General features: G+C 43.9%; 1 protein-coding gene across 8 annotated transcripts in view; it reads right to left on the reverse strand.

Moving 5' to 3' along the window:
- The window catches only part of FAM13B (family with sequence similarity 13 member B), a 120,143-nt gene that overhangs the window by 93,489 nt on the left and 3,675 nt on the right, over positions 1-22,979 (reverse strand). For 5 of the 8 annotated variants that reach the window (XM_032250368.1, XM_032250365.1, XM_032250366.1 and 2 more), the window contains exon 1: positions 7,723-7,861. The exons of 1 other annotated variant lie outside the window; for it this stretch is intronic. The gene's annotated coding sequence lies outside the window, so the exon portion shown is untranslated. Of the gene's footprint in view, positions 1-7,722; positions 8,050-14,483; positions 14,847-22,979 lie in introns of those variants that run through there. 2 more of the 8 variants (XM_032250363.1, XM_032250367.1) reach the window with 2 other exon arrangements.

Genomic DNA, 22,979 nt, shown 5'->3' on the forward strand with positions numbered 1-22,979 from the left:
CCTGTAATTTCAGCTACTTGGGAAGCTGAGGCAGGAGAATCACTTGAACCTGGAAGGCAGAGGTTCCAGTGAGCCAAGACTGTGCCACTGCACTCCAACCTGGTTGACAGAGCGAAACTCCGTCTCAAAAAAAAAAAAAAAATGAAAAAACGAAACAAAACAAAACTCCAAAGAATTCATTTTTGTTTCCCCAGTAGAACACTAAACTGCAGAGCCCCAATACTGAAACTGATGCTACCATTTCCAGTGTATTTTCCAGTTCACTCTCCAACTGAATCCTCCAACTATCTCATGAAATAAGGAAGATGGATTTCCCTTCCTTTTCTCAGAAGAGAAAACAAAGATCAGAGAGCTGAAGAAACTGGTTCAAGGTTACTGAATTAGTAACTAGAACTCTACTATCTTACAGATGGATGCTCCTTCTAGGCAAAAACTACAATTCTCACTGAAAATTTTGTTTAAAATGTCACTGAGGCTGGGCATAGTGGCTCACGCCTGTAATCCAAGCACTTTGAAGGCCAAGGAGGGAGGATCACACGAGGTTGGGAGTTCAAGACCAGCGTGAACAACACGGTGAAACCCCGTCTTAAAAAAATAAATAAAAAATAAAAATAAATAATAAAAATAAAATGTCACTGAAATATATGAAGCTACGGCAAGGGTAATTCATAAAGCACTTAAATACTTTGCAGTTGCTGGCCAAAGATCCCTGTTAAAATACTACTAGACTATTTCCTCTCAATAGAAAAATATTTTCTGACATTAATAGTTTGAACGTGATTCTACAACCAATCATAACATGGTTTGCTTTTGCTATAAAAAAACTCTCATCGTACCTAATGCAAAATTTGAGCTCCTTTACAGCTTTCCAGACACTAAATCCAATGTGACCAGTGTTTGCACTAAATTAGGACCACAGAAAACCTCCTCCACCTCCCTGCTCACCCCAATGCAAAATGACATTCAGCAAGCAGTTTTCTATGTTAATCAATAAGGAGTTTTCAGGGGTTTTTTTACTTTGACTTTTCAACCGTAAAGAGCCGCAGCTTGACACACAAAAGCAAAAAGTAGAGAAATATTTTTAAGAATAGGTAAACAGCTGGGCGCGGTGGCTCAAGCCTGTAATCCCAGCACTTTGGGAGGCCGAGGCGGGTGGATCACGAGGTCAAGAGATCGAGGCCATCCTGGTCAACATGGTGAAACCCCGTCTCTACTAAAACTACAAAAAATTAGCTGGGCATGGTGGCGCGTGCCTGTAATCCCAGCTACTCAGGAGGCTGAGGCAGGAGAATTGCCTGAACCCAGGAGGCGGAGACTGCGGTGAGCCGAGATCGCGCCATTGCACTCCAGCCTGGGTAACATGAGTGAAACTCCATCTCAAAAAAAAAAAAAAAACCAATGAAAGAAATAAGAATCTTTATACGTTATATATACAAGGAAAAGAAAATATACACTAGAAGCTAGGTAATTACCTGACATAAAAGACTTGCAGTATTTCCTTCTCCAGTAGAAATCTAGTAAATGTCATTAAATTATCTTGTCCGCCTACCACATTTTCCTCAACCTAGGGCTTTTATACTTGCTACTTCACTGACCTGAACACTCTCCCATGCTTCCTTTTTCCTATCATCAGTTCAAGTCCCATTCTTGGAGAGGCTTTCTCCAACCCACTCAATCCAGTGGTCTTACCTATTTATTTATCTAGGGAGCATCATTCCTTGGCTCCAAAATATTTATCACAGGTTTGTGTTTTGTTTTTTGAGGCAGGGTCTCACTCTGTCCCACAGGCTGCAATGCAGTGGCATGATCATACCTCACTGCAGCCTCAAACTCCTGAGTTCATGCAATCCTCCCACCTCAGCCTCCTGAGTAGCTGGGACTACAGGAGCATGCCACCATGCCTGGCTTTTTAAACTTTTTTTTTTTTTTTAATTTTTTGTAGAGACAGAGTCTCCCTATGTTGCCCAGGCTGGTCTCAAAGGATCCCAAGTTCAAGGGATCCTCCAGCCTTGGCCTCCCAAAGTGCTGGGATTACAGACGTGAGCCACTGTGAGCCTGGCCCACCACAAGTTTTATTATATATTCAATCTTTGTTTGTTTAATGGCTGTTTCTACCAACAGAGCATAAGCTCCCTAAAGTCCATGGGTGGGTTTTTAAAAAAATAGGTTTATTAAGGTTAATTTACATACTACAAAATTCACCAGGTTCAAGTGTTCAATGATTTCTACTAAATTTACAGTTATGCAACCATTAGCCATATGACTCTTTGGGTTTTGCTCCTCAATGTATTTCTGGCACTTAAGAACTAAATAAATATCTGATTAATAAGTTAATCTGGTAATGAGTTACTCTTTTTTTTTTTTTTTTTTTTTTTTTTTTTGAGACACAGTCTTGCTCTGTCACCAGGCACCAGGCTGGAATGAAGTGACACAATCTCATCTCACTGCAACCTCCACTTCCCAGGTTCAAGCAATTCTCCTGCCTCAGGCTCCTGAGTAGCTGGGACTATAGGCGTGTGCCACCACACCCAGCTAATTGTTGTATTTTTTAGTAGAGAGGGGGTTTCACCATGTTGGCCAGGATGATCTCGATCTCTTGACCTCGAGATCCCCCCTGTCTCGGCCTCCCAAAGTGCTGGGATTACAGGCATGAGCCACCATGCCCAGCCTGTTTTTGTTTTTTTTTTAGGCAGGATCTCACTCCATCGCCCAGGCAGGAGTGCAGTGGCATGATCTTGGCTTCACCACAGCCTCAACTTCCTGTGGTCAAGATCCTTCCACCTCAGCCTCCCAAGTGGCTGGGACTACAGGCATGCACCACCATGCCTGGCTAATTTTTGTGTTTTTGTAGAGACCAGAGTTTCACCATGTGGCCCAGGCTGGTCTGGAACTCAGTCCTGAATTTAGGCAATTCACCTGCCTCGGCCTCCCTAAGTGCTGGGATTACAGGTGTGAGCTACCATGCCGGGCTGACAATGAGCTATTCTTGTAAATTCAACACTGATATTTATTTAGTGTAATGTGTGAAATGAGTTGGTACATTAAAACAGCCTTTATTACATTCCATTCCAAATAGCCTTCATTATTTCTATTTTGAATCAAAGTTGACTACTCACATATTAAACTACTGCCTCTTTTGAGGAAGCCCCTAACCTATCTCAGGCTTGGCATACACCAGCTGTGGTCAGGTTCATATATATATACCATACTTTCCTTTTCTTCATCAAATAACCCCCTCCTCTACTCCTAGCCATGTTACAAAACGCTTTATAAACAAAGGAAAGTTCTTTCATAAGAATATATTCATTAGCCTGGTATGGTGGCTCATGCCTGTAATCCCAGCACCTTGGAAAGCTAAAGTGGAAAGATCAATTGAGCCTAGGACACTCCATCCCTATTTTAAAAAAATAAAAATAATAAAAATGGCCAGGTGCAGTGGTTAATGCCTGTAATCCCAGCACTTTGGGAGGCTGAGGCGGGCAGATCATCTGAGGTCAGGAGTTCAAGACCACCCTGGGCAATATGGCAAAACACCGTCTCTACTAAAAATACAAAAATTAGCTGGGCGCGGTGGCAGGCACCTGCAATCCCAGATACTCAGGAGGCTGAGGCAGGAGAACGGCTTGAACTCAGGACGCAGAGGTTGCAGTGAGCCAATATCATGCCATTGCACTCAGCCTGAGCAACAGAGCAAGACTCATCTCAAAAAAAAGAATTCATTGATGAAAATATAGTCTTAATGCATGCACCTTTGTAACACTGACATGACGGAAATAAGCTCTTGGTACAAATATATTTCTAGTCAAGAACTAAATAGAGATCTATTAACACTAAATAACTGAAAAGCTCTCTCAGATATAAAAGCAGCCTCTTCACTGTGTTAAATTTAGTTTTATATTATTTGCTTCCTTACATATTTTAAATTCAGCCCAAAGGTTGCTCATACCTAGTAAACTGTGACCTAACTGGATGAGTGAACAGGCCGTAGCCTACTCTTACACCAATCACAGTTTTGTTCAAAGGTGGGCAACTGTCAAATCATGTTCAGATAAGGCAAATGCTGAGCTGTAACCAATCCAGTTTGTTTCTGTACCTCATTTCTGTTATCTGTATGTCACTTTCCTATTTCTGTCCATAATTATTATCCAACCACATGGCAACCCTGAAGTCCTTCTAAACCTATTTTGGGTTGGGAAGGGTGCCCAACTTGTGTATCATATTCTTTGCTCAATTGAACTCTCTTAAATTTAATAAGATGGCCGGGTGCGGTGGCTCACGCCTATAATCCCAGCACTTTGGGAGGCCGAGGCGGGTGGATCATGAGGTCAAGAGATCGAGACCATCCTGGTCAACACGGTGAAACCCCGTCTCTACTAAAAATACAAAAAATTAGCTGGGCATGGTGGTGCGTGCCTGTAATCCCAGCTACTCAGGAGGCTGAGGCAGGAGAATTGCCTGAACCCGGGAGGCGGAGGTTGCGGTGAGCCGAGATCGCGCCATTGCACTCCAGCCTGGGTAACAAGAGCGAAACTCCGTCTCAAAAAAAAAAAAAAAAAAAAAAATTTAATAAGATTTTAAAATTTTTTCTTTCTTTTAGAGACAAGGTCTTACTATGTTGCCCAGGCTAGCCTCAAACTCCTGGGTTCATCCTCTCCCCTCAGCCTCTCAAGTAGCTAGGACTACAGCTGTGCGCCAATACACCTAGTCAGGTAAGCTTTTAACAACTTTATCCATCTGTAAAACAGAAATTTTCTATTATATTAAAAAATCAAGTATTCATTTTCAGAAATGCTAGGTCTTTTAACTTGTGTAGAAAATAAATTCAAAAAGAATAGCTACATCTACAACTTAACAACAAAAAAGAACCCAATTCAAAAATGGGCAAAGGGTCTGAATAGACATTTTTCTAAAGAAGACATACCAAAGGTCAGTAAGAAGTCTGTCACTAGCCTTCAGAGAAATGCAAATCAAAAACACAATAAAATCCAAAAAGGATGTCAAACAAACCAACCAACAAACAATAATTGTTGGCAAGGATGTGGAGAAACTGGAACCCTTGTGCATTGCTAGTGGGAATATAAAATGGTGCAGGTGTTCTGCAATAAGGTAATTCCTCAAAAAAATTGAAGGTGCTGGGGATGGCTCACCCCTGTAATCCCAGCACTTTGGGAGGCCAAGGCGAGCAGATCACCTGAGGTCAGGAGTTCAAGACCAGCCTGACCAACATGGCAAAAACCCTCTCTCCTAAAAAAACAAAATTAGCCAGGCGTGGTAGCCCATGCCTGTAATCCCAGCTACTGGGAAGGCTGAGACAGGAGAATCACTTGAACCCAGGAGGCAGAGATTGCAGTGAGCCAAGATCACTCCGTTGCACTCCAGCCTGGACAACAAGGGCAAAACTCCATCTCAAGGGAAAAAAAAAAAAAAAAGCTAGGGACAGTGCCAAGGCAGACGGACTAGGTCAACAGTTCGAGACCAGCCTGGCCAACATGGTGAAACCTCATCTCTACTAAAAATAGAAAAATTAGCAAGGAATGGTGGCAAGTGCCTGTAATCCCAGCTACTTGGGAGGCTGAGGCAGGAGAATCATTTGAAACAGGAAAGCAGAGGTTGCAGTGAGCTGAGATCATGCCACTGCACTCCAGACTGGATGCAAGACCAAAACTCCATCTCAAAAAAAAAAATTTTTTTGAACCTAAGGCTGGGCAAGGTGGCTCACGCCTGTAATCCAGCATTTTGGGAGGCAGAGGCAGACAGGTCACCTGAGGTAAAGAGTTTGAGACCAGCCTGGGCAACATGGCCAAACCCCGTCTCTACAAAAAATACAAAAATTAGTTGGGCACGGTGGCATGCACCTGTAGTCCCAGTTATTCGGGAAGTTAAGTCAGAACAATCGCTTGAACCTAGGAGGTGGAGGTTGCAGTGAGCCGAGATTGCACCACTGCACTCCAGCCTAATCAACAGAGCGAGACTCCAACTAAAAAAAAAAAAAAAATTATACTATTATAGTCCCCAAATTTAAAATTTGTACACGATGATGGAGGAGTTATGCAGAGATGGAGTGAGTTTGTTCATAAGTGATTATAAAAGCAGTTATTTTATTGCTGGGGTAACAGTGACAAGTCAATATATTCATTTCAGTCATTCTGTCCTAAAACGATGGCATTCTAATAAAAACAACACACTAACATTTACACCACCCAAAGAATTATGCCACTGCAATATGCCGTTCTACATTTTTCAAGAACTTAAGCTGCGTCACCCAGGTGTCTAAATTGGTAATAAAATTAAATTGGAGAAATTATTACTCCAATTTTAAAAGAAGTATGGATTAAGAAAGTAAGAAGGGCGCCAGGCACAGTGACTCATGCCTGTAATCCCAGCACTTTGGGAGGCGGAGGCGGGCAGATCACTTGAGGTCAGAAGTTCGAAACAGCCTGGCCAACATAGTGAAACCCCGTTTCTACCAAAAATACAAAAATCAGCCGGGCGTGGTGGCGAGCGCCTGTAATCCCAGCTACTGAGGAGGCTGCCAGGAGAATCCCTTGAACCCGGGGGGGCAGAGGTTGTGTAGTAAACTGAGATCGCGCCACTGCACTCCAGTCTGGGCTACAGAACGAAACCCTGTTTCAAGTAAAAAAAAAAAAAGTAAGAAGGCGCTCCCAATGGATATACAAATAATTACCAGTTCGTTCAATTCCATAAAGCACTTAGTAAATGCACACTACCTGTGAGAAAACCAGGCCAACAAGCATTTCAAGATTACCCAAAAAGGAGGGTTGAAAAGTCTCACACTTACCCAGCTGTAGAAAGACAAATAATTCAAAAACCACCCTTTAATATCTGTCTCTATAAACAAGTGCACACCAGTTAATGTTAGTCTGCATTACTGGCAACGATTCCGGCTACCATTTTAGATTATCAGCTCCTTCAGAATAAGGTAAATGCCCAACCTTTTTCATTGATCAGAAGGAGAAACGTGGAACCAAATGAAAGAATGCACCGTCTTTCTAAAAGTCGGTTTGGTTTTAACCGACTATAAACAGAATGGGCTTAACAGCTTCCCACTGCGCAAATGTGCCAACCGATTTCAGTTCCTACAGCCTCATCTAGGAAGCCAAGCTGCCATGTGAAATGCTGTACAAAGTGTCCCCCTCCAGCCTGGCCTATCCAGAGTGCATTCTAGGCAAGGCCCCAGTGCATCAACAGCCCAATTTTGGCTATATTCTCGGAGCGATTTAAGGAAGTCCGCAACCACTCATCTCACGTGACCTTAAAAAGGGGCGCAATAGAGCCCAGAATAAACCACACTCCTTTTAATTCTGCATCAACTTCACTGCCCAGCATGACGGAAGTGGGCGGGGAAGAGGCGCAGCGCCAGCGGGCAGGAGAGGTCAGCAAAGAAACATGGGGTGTCGCGCCATCTCTAGAGGGGCTGGGAGGTGAGCGGCACTCCCGCTCAAGGCACTGCAGCCTTTGCAAATCCAAGGTTGCCACACCCCCCAGCAGCCAGAGGCACGGCTTCATCTTCCTCTTTCTCCAGCGGAAAGGGGGACCTCTCCAGGGAACGCCCCACCTGCTGGAGTCCTCCACACCCCGAAACGCAACACCCGGGAGCAGGCGCGGGTGGGAGGCGGCGCTGGGGGGGCAGCAGGACGGGAAGGTCCGCGGCGACCTGCAACCCGCGCATGCGCAGATCCTGGCACCCGCCCGTTTACCTACCGTTGGAACCACGAAGCCCCGTTCCCTGGCCGCGGCCGCTTCTCCAGGACCCGCGGCGACTGCAAGAGAGCGAGAACTGAGGCCCCAAGTGGCTCCGCGGCCGGGAGGCCTCTTCCTGGGGCGGCCGCTGACGGGAGGTTAAAGCGACGACTGTGGCGCGGGGCCAGCCCGGTAAGCGACCCCCGGATACCCCCGGCGGTGGTGGCGGCGGAGACGCGGAAGAGACGGCGGGAGTGTCGACTGAGGCGGTGGCTGAGGTGCACAGCCTCCCTAACGGCCAGCGGGAGGAGAGCGGCGGGCGGAGGCCGGGCCGGACGTGACGTGCGTGGGAGGGGCGGGGCTGGACGCGGGCGGGGGCGGGGCGGCGAGTGTCCCCACCCCCACAGCGTCCCGGGCCGCGGCCCTGGGTCCTTCGGGCTTGAGGCCTGCGGTTTCTCTCCTACCCCAAATTTGGGCTCCTGAGTTAGGGTGCGAGCAGCCAGGCGTGGGCCCGGGGCGGGTTGTGGGGGTCCTCGGTTTGGGGAGGCTGGGAAGCAGAGAGGACACTGGGGAGAGGACGTAGGAAGGATAAAGGGAAAATCCGGAACACAGAGATCGCTTCTGGTCTCTGCTGAGGGAGCCATGCCCCTCCCTGCAAGCGGCCAGAAAAACCCAGAGCGCCCATATCCAGGTGAGGAGCACAGAGACCTGAACAGAAAACCGCGGGGGAGGCCATTCCCAGAGATGTGGGTTACATCCGGGACTACGGGGGTGCACCTGCGTCCTGCCCGCCCCCACCCTACCCCTTCACCTAAGAACCTGACCTAGACTCCAGACAGAACACTGAGGCTTGGGCGCCAAGACAGTCTGGGATTGTGGAAGTCAGTCGGCTGCGGGCTCACAGGGAGCTTCGTATACTAAAATCAGCCAGCTACGGAGACAGAGCTGAAAGGAGGCAGAAAGAATGAGCTCTCTGAACTTACAAGTTGGTACTTGTTCCCATCATCTTTGCCGAGAGAAAAATAAGAAAAAAAAACAAAAAAAAGTTGGTATTTGTTTGCATAGCTACCCAGACCATCCCTACAACTCCCTTGAGCTCATAAAAATATGATTTTTCAGCCAATCTCTTCTTTTTATAGCCTCTTAAGGGCTTTGGGATTTTCCATTTGGACTCCTTGACGGCCTGTAGATCAATACCTGCACAAAAAATAGCAGCCACCACAATTCAGTTGTTCCCCACCTGCCTGAGCTGGAAGTCAGTAACCTGGAAAATGTAAAACAAGAACCCTCATTGAACTTGGGACAAGATTTGAAAAAAATAAAGTCACCCTATGAAATGATCTGTAAATGGGCTACGGAGGCCAGAGTGGCTCCACATTTCATCAGAGAGACTAAACTATCTGTAACCTAAGTGTCACATGCCCAGTGATGCTGTCATAACAGAAGGGTGGGATCCACAAAGAGTCTAAAACCAGCAGAATCTGAATAAGAATGTTCTGTGAGGCTCACACTCTGCCCAGGAACAAGGTAACTGATTTTAATGACCAGGACCAATACTCTCAGGGCAGTTAAATCTTAATGCAGATTCACTCATTCAACATACTTAGTGAATACTGTATTCTAGTCGCTGAAGATACATCAGTAAATCCCTGCCTTCGTGGAGTTTATATCCTAGCAAACCTAAATTCTGGATTTCCTTTTATATCCTAGCAAACCTAAATTCTGGATATCCTAGATATCCTTTAAGAGCATACAAAGGCCTATACTCTGATTTCAAACTCAGCCAGTAGCCTTTCCATCATTCAGGGAGTCTCTAGAATAAATCCACACACCCAGTAAGAAAAAATTGTCCAAGGCACATGTCTAGGACAAGTTATACTAGCTGTACAGTTTTTGTCAATTCATATCATGGTTTATAAATCAGACACTGTTCACTGGATTGAATTAAGTTGTTTTGTCCAAATTAATTTCTCAGAGCCTGATTAAACTTGAGTGAAGGGAAATATAAGTTTCCAAATCTGCCAAACAGGATCAACAGAGCCTGATTTCAGAGCAGCCCGGAGAAGATGCAGCCTGTGCATTTAGCCTTGTATCTCTCTTTAAATATCTTTTTTTTTTTTTTTTTGAGACAGAGTCTCCCTTTTGTTGCCCAGGCTGGAGTGCAGTAGTGCAATCTTGGCTCACTGCAACCTCCACCTCCTAGGTTCAAGCGATTCTCCTGCCTCAGCTTCCGGAGTAGCTGGGATTACAGGCATGCGCCACCATGCCCGGCCAATTTTTGTATTTTTAGTAGAGAGGGGGTTTCTCCATGTTGGTCAGGTTGGTCTCAAACTCTCGACCTCAGGTGATCCACCCAACTCAATCTAAATATCTTAAATGAAAGCTTTACCTGTGATTCCATGCTTGGAGAACAGGAGCAATATGATTGCTTCAAAATCTTTATCATAAGTGAGTAAAAGTCATAAGAGAGTAAATCTGAAGAGAGTTAATACCCACCTCAACCTGCCCCACACATGCAACACAGGCTCTTGTTGACATAACTGACTGTAATACTTTGCTCTGAATATGAAACCTAAGATACAAGCTCCCAGAGGGAAGGACTCCTTTGCTTTTTTTTTTTTTTTTTTTTTTGGAGACAGGGTCTGGTTCTGTCACCCAGGCTGGAGTGCAGTGGTATGATCTCGGCTCACTGCAACCACCGCCTCCCAGGTTCAAACGATTCTGCTGCCTCAGCCTCCCAAAAGCTGGGACTACAGGCATGCACCACCACACATGGCTAATTTTTGTATTTTTAGTGGAGACAGGGTTTCACCATGTTGGCCAAACTGGTCTTGAACTCCTGACCTCAGATGATCCACCACCCACCTCTGCCTCCCAGGGTGTTGGGATTACAGGTGTGAACCACCACACCCAGTCTTTTTTCTTTGTGTGTGTGTGTGTGTCTGTGTGAGACAAGGTCTTGTTCTGTCACCCAGGCTGAGGTGCAGTGTCTGGATTATGGCTCAATGTAGCCTCATCCTCCTGGCCTCCAGCAACGTTCCTACCTTAGCCTCCTGGGTAGCTGGGACTATAGCTACATGCCACCATGCCCCACTAATTTTTTTTTAATTTTTTTTTAAGAGATGGGTTTCCCTACCTTGCCCAGGCCTGTCTTGAACTCCTGGCCTCATGTGATCCTCCCACCTCGGCCTCCCAAAGTGCTGGGATTACAGGTGTGAGCCATCACCCCTAGCCTCCCTTGCATTTTTATACCCTACCCCCAAAGTATGGGATCTCAAAAAACAAATGAATTGATCAATGACCATTTTCCCCCTGAAAAACTCAAGAACATATCCTTGGAAGATATAGTCTCTAGATCCCACTTAATATAAAACCAGTATGTTTGGCCGGGCACGGTGGCTCATGCCTGTAATCCCAATACTTTGGGAGGCCGAGGCGGGTGGATCACGAGGTCAAGAGATCGAGACCATCCTGGTCAACATGGTGAAACCCCGTCTCTACTAAAAATACAAAAAAAAAAAATCAGCTGGGCCTGGTGGTGCGTGCCTGTAATCCCAGTTACTCAGGAGGCTGAGGCAGGAGAATTGCCTGAACCCAGGACGCGGAGGTTGCAGTGAGCCGAGATCGCGCCATTGCACTCCAACCTGGGTAACAAGAGTGAAACTCCGTCTCAAAAAAAAAAAAAAAAAAAAAAAACCGGTATGTTCAACACAGGGGGCACATGGGCTATAATTCAAAACAAACAAACACAAACTTTTATTTTTTATCTTTTGCAATGCCTTTCAACTTGAGTGGTGTGAGTAGATCTGTCATGTACCTAATTTAAAACTCAGTTTCCATGAGTTTTTAGGGCTTCTGTGGTCTCCTTAGGAATAGAGTCCTATGGTCACTGAGTCACAGAGAGTGAAACCTCTTCCTCTTTTTCAGCTGGGAACAGTTGTCTCATTGCTTGCCCTAAAGAGAGGACCATAGTCATCTTTAACCCGCCTAGTCTTTCTCCTCCCAGCCCAACTAACCAGAACCAAATCTTGGGGAGGTGGGGAAAAGAACGGAGCAGGAAATTTGTTAACTTTGTATAATGGTTTGACACTCCCTGGGCATGGTAGATGCTTAAAGCTGACTTTTTTTTTTTCATGGATACCTCAGAGACCACCACCATCCTGCTTCTCTGGTGGTTTCTCCCCCATAATTCTGTTGATCTAAACATAAAGCTATTTTGGCAGTTCTTTCCACATACCTCCAACTACTTGTCTGTTGAAACCTGAGCATCTCTGTAAAGGCCCTGTCATATAGGATCTGAGATGCCTCTCACACCCATTTGCAAATGACCCTTTATTGTGGTACAAGGTTGTGCACTCTGTATCCTAGGAGGTGCCATTCACATCATCCTCACTGTAGTTTTGTATGTTAGTTATTTTGATGATTTTCCAGCAGGTGGCAGTAAAGTGTTTTTTCCAAACTAAATTGCAATTACTTCCCAGTAGATGGAAGCAGTGTCTGGACGAAGGAGAGCTTTTTTCTCACAGTGCTGCTGTGTTAGCCTAGTGGCAGCTCTGTATGGCTCACACCTGGTCCACAGGAAGCCCTCACGCAAATAAACTTGGGAGTACAGGCAAATCTCAGTGCAGATTTAACATTCCTCTGCACTGCTGCCGAAACAGCCGTCAGCCCGTGGGAGTCAGACACAGGCCCACTGTGCCCCTCGGACAACAAGAGATACAGGTCAAGTGCTCTGGGCACTTCCACTGAAGGCCCACTCCCTCGATTTGAGGTAAAAGGCAGGTAGGCACCTGTGGTAAGAATCACAGCTTACCAGCAACAGTCTCCAAAGACACTGTCCTCAATAATTCTAACTTGGCCTTTTATAACTAAATAACTGTGAGTATTTAATCTACCCGCTTTGTCTAAATCCTCTGAAATTTCTAGAGGAGGTCTATCTCAGAAATCACTTTAGTTTCTTGGTGGGTGGAGGGAAGAAGTTGGTTTCTTTTGTTCTATCTTGTTGCTTCAGTTAAAACTGGTTCTCAACTGCGACAATTTTGGGGGACCATGTCTGCAGACATTTTTGGGGGTTTTTAAACTTTTTTTTCTTCTGAATTCTGGATCTGCTAAATGCAGACATTTTTTTATTGTCAGCACTAGAGAGGTGCTATTGGCTGGTGGGTAAGGGTCAAGGATGCTGATAAACATGCTTTATGGCACAGGACAGCCCCTACAGCAAAGAACAGCAATTCTGTTTGTTACAGAGATGAGAGAATACCTCACTAAAAGAATACTTCAAAATTACATTACTTTTTCTTTTTTCCTACAAACTCTTTCCTTGTAGATGGAGATGTCACATTTCAATATATCAATAAAGTCATAAATAGCATTTCAGATAGCTATTTGGCCAGGATGAGAAGTGACTGGTATAGACGAAGCCTTTGTGTTTCTAAGATTCCCTCTGGAGATGCAGTCATGCCAGGAAAATTACTACTTGAGATAAGATTGTTATTTATTTGCAAGATGACTTTTAAGCCTGGAAAACAAGCATTCTATCCAGCTCATCCAAACAAAGGCATTATGCCTCTCAGAAATAAGTCATGAGTCACATCACTGTAGAAGGAATATATCTTTGCTCCAACCTGGACTGCATTCTAGATGCCAGGGAGGACCTCAGCATATCTGCCTCCCCAAGGTCTCCAGTGTCACTGGAATGAGACTTGAAGTCAGGAAGTAGCTGTCTCTTTACTCACTTTACAGATGACTAACAATGCCATCACTATTCACAGAGAATGCAAATGGGTTCTTCCCTCCTTTACATGAGTTTGATTAAATTCAGCTTTTCCAGATGTAGCAGGATGTTGAGCCCATCTCTTGCACCATCAGTAAGGAAACTTTTAATCACCTGTCCTCCTTACCCTTACTGATCTCCCTGAGCAAGGCTGTTAGAGTGCTAGCATATAGATTAACTTGTGTTCAGTCAAGGCTGCCTTATCTTGTTTAATACAATGTTAATAAGAAACTGGAGCCACCCTAGCCAGCAAGAGCCAAATTCTGTCCCCACCAATTCTGTCACTTAAAAGTAAAATAGATACAGCAAACATCCCAAGTTCCAGTTCTAGCCCTGTTACTAGAGTTGTGACTCTGGTCAAGTTACTTAATGTAGTTGTACCCTAGAGTCCCCAGTAGTCAAATAGGGAAACCAAGACTTAAATGAATTGGTAAGCATAAAAGTGCTTTATAAGCCATATACTACAATTTTTTCACTTCCCTCTCCTGTACTGCTTTCAGAGGCCTAGAGAACAATCTGAAAATGTCCTGCTTTCATATCTAGAATTTTATTGCTAGGAATGAGGCCCAGTGTGAAAACCTCTCTTGACAGAAGTTGCCAAATCTTTGTCTATTTGTAAATGAAAACCAAAGAACCAATAAGAATTCCCTAAACTCTCAGTGCTATTTTTAAGATCTTCTGAACCTTGTAACTTACAATAAATACAAACACACCTCTTCCCCAGTTAGAAGCATATTTACACTGCCCATTTGTAGAACAAGATATAACTATAAATAGGGATGGAGAGCCATCATTACATGTGGTTTTGTATGCAGGGAAAAACAACTGCATATGGAGATGAGATTGTGACTACTCTGATTCTCACAGAGCAGTAAAATGCTATCAAATTCAGTCAAACTCAGCTAATTAATTTTCTCTTTTCTTGAGGTAGTCTCTTCTATTGGGAAGAAAGGAAGGACAAAAAAAAAACATCAAATTTAAATCCTCTGATAAAGGAGAAGCAACTTACCATTAGAGAGATGTATTGCTGGCTCTTCTAAGACATGGAATGGAAATCCTTCTGTGCCACTTTGCCCAGGCCCATTGTGCCAGTGTGCAAGAATGTGTGTTTTTCATAAACAGAAAAATATTACTAGCTGCAAAGAGAAGAAACTGTTCCAGGGTGTACAAATCCCACGCCAACCTCTAAAATAATGGCAAATACTGTTCTGATCTTAGCAACCCAGAATAACCTTTGTGCCATTTACTTATTCGACACATATTTCTTGGGCAGCTATTATGGGTCAGGCACTGTGCTAGGGTACATGATCATGATCTCTGCCCTGGAAAAGCTTCATCTTACATATCTCTGGAATAAAATCTTTTTGTGGAATAGAACCAAAGTTAACATAATGTGGATTTCAGCTTCTATATTCACTCACAGAGCCACTGGTGCCTGTCACATCCAGTTTGGAGAGCTGGAACAATTGACAGTAAGTCTCATCTTTGCCAAGTCCACATATTTGGACTGATAACTTAGAATTCAGTGTATCAAAATAATGTAAGCCAATACTATCATCAGCTATAAGACTAATTTGTTTTAGCTTCTTTATTAAAGTTCTATAATCAGCTAGATATTTTTTCCACAATCAGAACTTTTATTGTTAAAAATAAATAAATAACAAAGAATAAATATCCCTCTCTCTTCTTACATCTGCCTGTATCTATATAGGGGAAAGAAAAAAGTTCTGAGATTCAATGAGAGTATGACCTTCACAAAATCATGAACTTTCTGCTGCCTTTTTAACCAGAAATCCAGGCAGGAGGGTCTCACCATTTTTGCATACCCTACCTGTTCCTTAGAGGAACCAACTTTTTTCCCCTTCAAGATAAGATCTTGCTTTGTCTCCCAGGTTGGGGTGTAGTGGCCCAGTCATAGCTCTCTGAAGCCTCGATATCCCACACTCAAACAATCCTCCCACCTCAGCCTCCCCAGTAACTGGGACCACAGGCATGTGCCACCATGCCCAGCTTTTTTTTTTTTTTTTTTTTTTTTTTGTAGAGACATATTCTCACTATATTGCCCAGGCTGGCCTCTAACTCCTGAGCTTAAGAGATCCTCCCACCTCAGCCTCCCAAAGTGCTGGGATTACAGGCGTGAGCCAGCATTCCCAGCCTTCAGGCACCTTTCATTCAGACCACATTTTCTGTGGCAAACTCACAACGCCAATGTTTGCAGATTGCAATCTAACTACAGCTTTATTTTTTACCAAGCATTTATACCTAACTGCTCTTTTCCACTAATTTGCAGAAACATTTAATGTTTTCTGAATCCCCAAACTCATCAGCAGAGAGGCTCCAAAACATGAAAGTATATATCCCTATTTTAGGCCTTCATGGAAAGAAACCAACTTTTTTTTTTTTTTTTTTTTTTTTTTGAGACGGAGTTTCGCTCTTGTTACCCAGGCTGGAGTGCAATGGCGTGATCTTGGCTCACCGCAACCTCCGCCTCCTGGGTTCAGGCAATTCTCCTGCCTCAGCCTCCTGAGTAGCTGGGATTACAGGCACGCGCCACCATGCCCAGCTAATTTTTGTATTTTTAGTAGAGACGGGGTTTCACCATGTTGACCAGGATGGTCTCGATCTCTTGACCTCGTGATCCACCCGCCTCGGCCTCCCAAAGTGCTGGGATTACAGGCTTGAGCCACCGCGCCCGGCCTAGAAACCAACTTTTGTACACAGAGAGAAACATGATCGTTATTATGCACGTGTCTTATCCCTGTTACAGTGTAGCACTCTATCCTACATAAGTGTCTTACTAAAAACAAGTACCATAAAAGCACTTATTGAAAAAACAAGTAGCCCATAGTTTAAATCTATTGCTTTTTAATAAAGTTTTGCTATTTGTTTCTTCTTGTTTGCTTTATATGTATTGTTTCTCTACTTGGAAACACTGACACTTCTTACTCATAAATCAAAAAATTACGTATTGAGCATCTAACAATAGGTGCCAGGTTCTGTGCTAAGTGCCAGAGACAGCAGTGTGCTAGACATGATTCCTGTCCTGTGGTAAAGACAGTGTAATTATGCCATGCCATGGCAGACTCCCACTTATTGCTTAATAAGCCTAAATTCAGCTTAGATGCCCAGAGTGTCACTTTAGGAAGCTTTCTGGACCTCACCTAGGTTGAATAAGTCATCCGTATTCTGTGGATCCCTGGCATATTGCCCAGATATCAAATTGGTGACCTCCTCAAAACTAGGAACTTTGAAGGGCTGCATCCTCAGCAGGAGAAAAAGAAAAAAAAAAAAAAAAGACAAAAAAACCTGACCTACAGAGGGAAAGGTAAAGATACCTGTCTCCCCCTTAACTGTGGATGGAGTTGTAAAAAAAGAAGAAAACTGAGAATTCCTAAACAAGTTTGCAAGCACACTGTAAAGGGCTAGAATTTCACACTACCTGTGTGACCTAGAAAACCCCAAGCTGAAAATTATTAAAGTGTTAGCTTTAGTGCCCCCAGGCACCTGGTATAAGCAAAAGTACATAATCTCTGAAATCCTACAGATACAGTTACAAGGAATATGACCTAAAATAAAATTTAGTGATTAAATATTACTAAAAACACAAGGAAATAACTTCAAAATAAAACCTGCAATCATGGCTGGGCGTGGTGGCTCACACCTGTAATCCAAGCACTTTGGAGGCCAAGGCGGGCGGATCACCTGAGGTCAGGAGTTCAAGACCAGCCTGACCAACATGGTGAAACCCCATCTTTTAAAAAAAAAAAAAAAAAAACTGCAATAGCATGCATAAGGATTCAACAAATGTCTACTTAGAGTTCAAGAAGGAGATAACAGAGTGGAGGGAAGGCAATATTCAAAGAAATAGTAGCTGAACATTTTCCAGAATTGATGGTAAATATCCTAAATTCTAGAAGACCAAAAGTTGCCGTGGTGAAAAGTATAAAATGCACACATAAAGATTAGTACCCAGAGAGAAAGAAAAAGGATCTTAAAATTAGGCAGCAAGAAAAGACATTAGACGGGGTGCGGTAGCTCATGCCTGTAATCCCCGCACTCTGGGAGGCCAAGGTGAGCGGATTGCCTGAGGTCAGGAGTTCAAGGCCAGCCTGATCAACATGGCAAAACCCCATCTCTACTAAAAATGCAAAAATTATCCAGGTGTGGTGGCACACACCTAAAATCCCAGCTACTCAGGAGGCTGAGGTAGGAGAATCACTTGAACCCGGGAGGTGAGCATTTTGCAGTGAGCCAAAATCACACCACTGCACTCCAGCCTGGGTGACAGAGTGAGACTCTCAAAAAAAGAAAGAAAAGAAAAAAAAAAAAGAAAAAGAAAAGACACTAAAAAATCTTCAAATAAAAGATAATCTGGCTGTTATACATAAAGATAAAGATGGCTATCGTAGGCAGGATAACGATGTCCCAAAGATGTCCACATTCTATTCCCTAGAACCTGTGAATATGTTAGGGCACATAACAAATGGAAAGAAAGGTTCTAGGCAGAATTAAAGTTGCTCAACTGACCCAGAGATGGAGAGATCATCCTGGATTATCTGGGTGGGCCCAATGTAATCACACAGGCCTCTGTAAATAGAAGAGGAAGGCAGAAGACACTGGAGAGACTGGATATGAGAATAACTCAATCTGCCATTGCTGGCTTTGAAAATGAATGAAGGCCATGATCAGGGAATGTGGACAACCTCTAGAAGGTGGGAAAGGCAAGCAAACAGATTCTTTCCTATAGAACCCTAGATATTCCTCTAGGAGCCTGATTTTGGCCCAGTTAGACCCATGTCAGACTTCTGACATACAGAACTATAAGATCATAAATTTGTATTGTGGTTTTAAAAAATTTTTTTTTTTTTTTTTTTTTGAGACGGAGTTTCGCTCTTGTTACCCAGGCTGGAGTGCAATGGCGCGATCTCGGCTCACCGCAACCTCCGCCTCCTGGGTTCAGGCAATTCTCCTGCCTCAGCCTCCTGAGTAGCTGGGATTACAGGCACACACCACCATGCCCAGCTAATTTTTTGTATTTTTAGTAGAGACAGGGTTTCACCATGCTGACCAGGATGGTCTCGATCTCTTGACCTTGTGATCCACCCGCCTCGGCCTCCCAAAGTGCTGGGATTACAGGCTTGAGCCACCGCGCCCGGCCTAAAAATTTTTAAATAATCTTTTTATTTTGGAATAACTTTAGGCTTACAGAAAAGTTGCAAAAGATAGTACAGAGTTCCAAGCTTCCCCTAATACTAGTACCTAATGCCTTTAAACACACACACACACACACACGCACCAGAAAACCAAAGAAACAAAAAACAAAACTCTAGAGCAGTTTTAGGTTCACAGCAAAATTGAGCAGAAAGTACCATTTCCCATATACCCATTGCCTCCCACATACAATTCTGTGTTGTTTGAGCTACTAAGTTTGTGGTTAATTTGTTACAGCAATTTAAAAAAAAAAAAAAAAGAAAAAACTAAACAATGACAAATGGCATTTTGGAGTAGAGGGAGAGAGAGGTAGATAATTTAGAGATGCACATATACATGGTAAAACACTAAAGAAAAAAAACATTAATCCAAAATTCAATCTAATTGTTACTTATAGTGCAGGGTACAGAACATACAGGTGTGACCTCCGCACCTCCAGAAACACAGTCCAGTAGCCTATAAGAAGCCTCTAAATGAACTAGAAAAAAGAATTATTTTCTAAGCAGATAATTAGAAAAATGATATATCCATTGGGTAGGAACCAGCCTTATGGGCCCTCGGTCTAGCAGCAGATAGTGTCTTTGTACCCAAGGAAAAAGCTCCATTCTTTAGGAGGCAAATTCGTCTCCCCTTGGCAAGGCATCTTTGTGCAGTGGCCAAATTTTACCTGCATGCTGGCAGACCCCCTAGGACCTTCAGAGCTTTTGTAATATCCTAGTTCTCAAGCCAAGTACAAGGTACATGGGGTTTGTTTTTCATAATTATTTTTCAAATTGTATATATGCATTACATCCTCTCTCATATATCAGAATTTTTTTAAAAGTATTTAGCAATGTGATGAAATTTATCACTGTACCCCATGCAGACCTTTGCCACTACCTCAGTGCCAGTCGCCTTCTGACTACAATCTAAAATTCAGAGAGAATTCTGAAGGATATTAGAGTGAAACTATTTTTTTTAGGCAGAGTCTCGCTCCTTCGCCCAGGCTAGAGTGCGGTGGCGAGATCTTGGCTCACTGCAACCTCCACCTCCCATGTTCAAGCGATTCACATGCTTCAGCCACCCAAATAGCTGGAATTACAGGCATATACCACCATGCCTAATTTTTGTATTTTTAGTAGAGACGGGGTTTCACTATGTTGGCCAGGCTGGTCTCAAACTCCTGGCCTTAAGTGATCCATCCACCTCGGCCTCCCAAAATGTTGGGATTACAGGTGTGAGCCACCGCACCCAGCTTTAGTGTTAAACATTTTTTTTTCTTTTTTTTTTTTTTGGAGACGGAGTCTTGCTCTGTTGCCAGGCTGGAGTGCAGTGGTGCAATCTCGGCTCATTGCAACCTCCGCCTCCTGGGTTCAAGCAATTCTTCCGCCTCAGCCTCCCGTAGCTGGGACCACAGGCGCGTGCCACAACGTCCGGCTAATTTTTGTATTTTTAGTAGAGACGGGGTTTCCTCATGTTGGCCAGGATGGTCTCGATCTCTTGACCTCGTGATCCACCCACCTCGGCCTCCCAAAGTGCTAGGATTACAGGCATGAGCCACTGCGCCCAGCCAAGAGTGATACATTTCTTAATTCCATGAAACCTCTTTTCATTTGGAGTAAATTACCCAAGAAAACAGGATTTTCCTTCTGTCAGCCTCCATTCCTATCTTCACTAAGTTTTGTCTATTTTCTCACTCAGATATTGTCCACAGTGGTGGGAGCTAAATGTGCAAACTACAGAGAAATTTGTGGGTACTTATAACCCGAGAAATCTTCCTAAAACCTAAAGAAAAATTTCATTATTAGGGACCCAGAATATCTGATAAAAATCTGACATGCTTGGCCAAGCACAGTGGCTCATGTCTGTAATCTCAGCACTTTGGGAGGCACACGTCAGGGGACTGCCTGAGACTAGGAGTTCAAGGTCAACTTGGGCATCAAAGTGAGCCCTTTTCTCTACAAAAATAATTTTTGTTTTTTTGAGGCAGAGTCTCACTCTGTCGCACAGGCTGGAATGGAGTTGCACAATCTCAGCCCACTGCAACCTCTGCCTCCTGGGTTCAAGCTATTCTCCTGCCTCAGCCTCCTGAGTAGCTGGGATTATAGGCGCATGTCACCATGCCCAACTAATTTTTGTATTTTTGGTAGAGATGGGGCTTCACCATGTTGGCCAGGATGGTCTCGAACTCCTGACCTCGTGATCTACCCACCTCGGCCTCCCAGAGTTCTGAGATTACAGGTGTGAGCCACCGCGCCTGGCAAAATAAAATAAATTTAAACATTAGCCCGGGGTCGTGGTATGTGCCCATAGTCCTAGCTTCTTGGGAGGCTTAGGTGAGGGGATCGCTTGAGTCCAGGAGTTCAAGGCTGCAGTGAACTATGATCACTCAACTGTACTCCGGCCTGGGTGACAGTGGAGACCCTGCCTCAAAACAAATAAAAACAAAACAAAACAAAATTTGACACGTCAACCTGAAAGGAAGCAAAGAGGTAGAAAGAACTTGGAAGGTTCTATGCCAGCCCTGCCATCTTGGACTCTGAGATACTACAACTCAGAGATTGCCTTGCCTCTTTCAAAGAAGCCCAAGACCTTTCTTTTTTTTAAATAGAGGATCTTGGCTGGGCCGGATGGCTCACGCCTGTAATCCCAACACTTTGGAGGATAAGGTGGGTGGATCACCTGAGGTCAGGAGTTCGAGACCAGGCTGGCCAACGTAGTGAAACCCCATCTCTACGGAAAAAATACAAAAATCAGCTGGGCGTGGTGGCGAGTGCCTGTAATTCTAGCTACTCAGGAGGCGGAGACAGGAGAATTGCTTGAACCGGGAGGCCACCGTGGCACTCCAGCCTGGGCAACAGAGTGAGACTCAGTCTCAAAAATAAAACAAAATAAGGGCCTTGGATAGGACAAGACTACAGAAACACCTGTTAACCTCTCCTATGCAGTCCTACTGTCTTCAGAAGGGGTTTATTGGTCCAAAAATCCAAGCCCCAAACCATGAAGTGAAAGTTTTGATTCTTAAATACAAGCTCTTCCCACCCTTCCAGACCCCAAAACTGCTGTCTCTACCCAACCATGATGTTGAGTCTAGACAAGTACTTACAGAAGGCCTTTCGGATAGTCTAAATTCACATCTTCACCATTTTGTTAAATTGTTTTTACAAATACAAAAATAATACATATTTGTTCCTGGTTTTTGGCACTAAAAAATTATAATAGTCATTGGGAAAATTCAAAGATTTAGAAGAATAAAGAAAAGCATATGTAGCATATTAGTGGGGAGAAAAAGAATGAAAAGCAAAACTATCTCTTCACCCTAATCTTACCCTACTTCCCCCAAAAGTAAACCTTGCAAAATATATCCTCTCAAACTTCTTTTCATACATTTATAAAATACATACACACAATTATCTTTCTTTTTTTTTTTTTCTGAGACGGAGTTTCACACTTGTTACCCAGGCTGGAGTGCAATGGCGCAATCTCGGCTCACCGTCACCTCCGCCTCCCAGGTTCAGGCAATTCTCCTGCCTCAGCCTCCTGAGTAGCTGGGATTACAGGCACGCGCCACCACGCCCAGCTAATTTTTTTTGTATTTTTAGCAGAGACAAGGTTGACCAGGATGGTCTAGATCTCTTGACCTCCTGATCCACCCGCCTCGGCCTCCCAAAGTGCTGGGATTACAGGCTTGAGCCACCGCGCCCGGCCAATTATCTTTCTTTTAATATAAATAGGATCATGGTATAATACTCTAAATATGCCTTTACACATATTATTCCATAGAAATATGTCCATATTAGCAAATTTGTTTCCAGTTTTCACTATGAAAAACAGTACTACAATATGTTTATATACTCATGTACATTTATGTAGAACAGATTCCTGGAAACAAAATTGCTGAATTAAAGAGTAACAAATTTGAAATTTAATAGATATTACCAAATCTACGTCGAAAAAGGCTTTTTAAAAATATGAGAATGGGCCGGGCGCGGTGGCTCAAGCCTGTAATCCCAGCACTTTGGGAGGCCGAGGCGGGTGGATCACGAGGTCAAGAGATCGAGACCATCCTGGTCAACAAGGTGAAACCCCGTCTCTACTAAAAATACAAAAAACATTAGCTGGGCATGGTGGCGCGTGCCTGTAATCCCAGCTACTCAGGAGGCTGAGGCAGGAGAATTGCCTGAACCCAGGAGACGGAGGTTGCGGTGAGCCGAGATCGCGCCATTGCATTCCAGCCCGGGTCACAAGAGCGAAACTCCGTCTCAAAAAAAAATAACAAAAAAAAAAAAAAAAAAAAAATATGAGAATGACTATT

This window comes from Sapajus apella, unplaced genomic scaffold, assembly GCF_009761245.1.
Source record: "Sapajus apella isolate SASKATOON/1434 unplaced genomic scaffold, GSC_monkey_1.0 scaffold71, whole genome shotgun sequence".
NCBI lineage: Eukaryota > Metazoa > Chordata > Mammalia > Primates > Cebidae > Sapajus > Sapajus apella.